Source organism: Sarcophilus harrisii, unplaced genomic scaffold (assembly GCF_902635505.1).
Source record: "Sarcophilus harrisii unplaced genomic scaffold, mSarHar1.11, whole genome shotgun sequence".
NCBI classification, from domain to species: domain Eukaryota; kingdom Metazoa; phylum Chordata; class Mammalia; order Dasyuromorphia; family Dasyuridae; genus Sarcophilus; species Sarcophilus harrisii.
In genome coordinates this window covers 70,001-70,800 of record NW_022290897.1, presented here as the reverse complement: position 1 = coordinate 70,800, position 800 = coordinate 70,001, and positions in this window count along the sequence as shown.

The following is an 800-nucleotide window of genomic DNA, read 5'->3' as shown; positions in this document are numbered from 1 at the left end:
CTCTCCTATTTCTTTCTCTCTCTGTGTGTCTCTCTCTGAATCTCTCTGTCTCTCTCTCTTTTCTCTCTCTCTCTCTCTCTCTTCTCTCTCTCTCTCTTTCTCTCTTCTCTCTCTCCTTCTCTCTCTCTCTCTCTCTCTCTCCTTGTCTGTCTCTCTGAATCTCTCTCTGTCTCTCTTTCTCTCTCTGTGTCTCTCTGAATCTCTGTCTCTCCTATTTCTCTCTCTCTCTCAATCTCTCTCTCTCCTATTTCATTCTCTCTCTGTCTCTCTCTCTCTCTCTCTCTGTTCTCTCTCTCTTCTCTCTCTCTTTCTCTCTCTCTTTCTCTCTCTCTCTTTTGTCTCTCTCTGAATTTCTCTCTCTCCTATTTCTTTCTCTTGCTCTCTGTCTCTCTCTCTTTTCTCTTTCTCTCTTCTCTCTCTGTCTCTCTCTCTTTCTCTCTCTCTGTCTCTCTCTCTCTCTGTCTCTCTCCTATTTCTCTCTCTCTCTCTCTCTTCTCTCTGTCTCTCTCTCTCTCTGTCTCTCTCTCTTTCTTTCTCTCTTCTCTCTCTCCCTCTCTCTCTTTTCTCTTTATCTCTTCTCTCTCTGTGTGTCTCTCTGAATCTCTCTGTCTCTCTCTCCTATTTCTTTCTCTCTTCCTCTCTCTCTCTCTCTTTTTCTTCCTCTTTCTCTCTCTCTCTCCTTCTCTCTCTGTTTCTCTCTGTCTCTGAATCGCTCCATTTCTTTATCTCTTCTCTCTCTCTGTTCTGAATCTCTCTGTCTCTCTCCTATTTCTTTCTCTCTCTTCCTCTCTCTCTCTCCT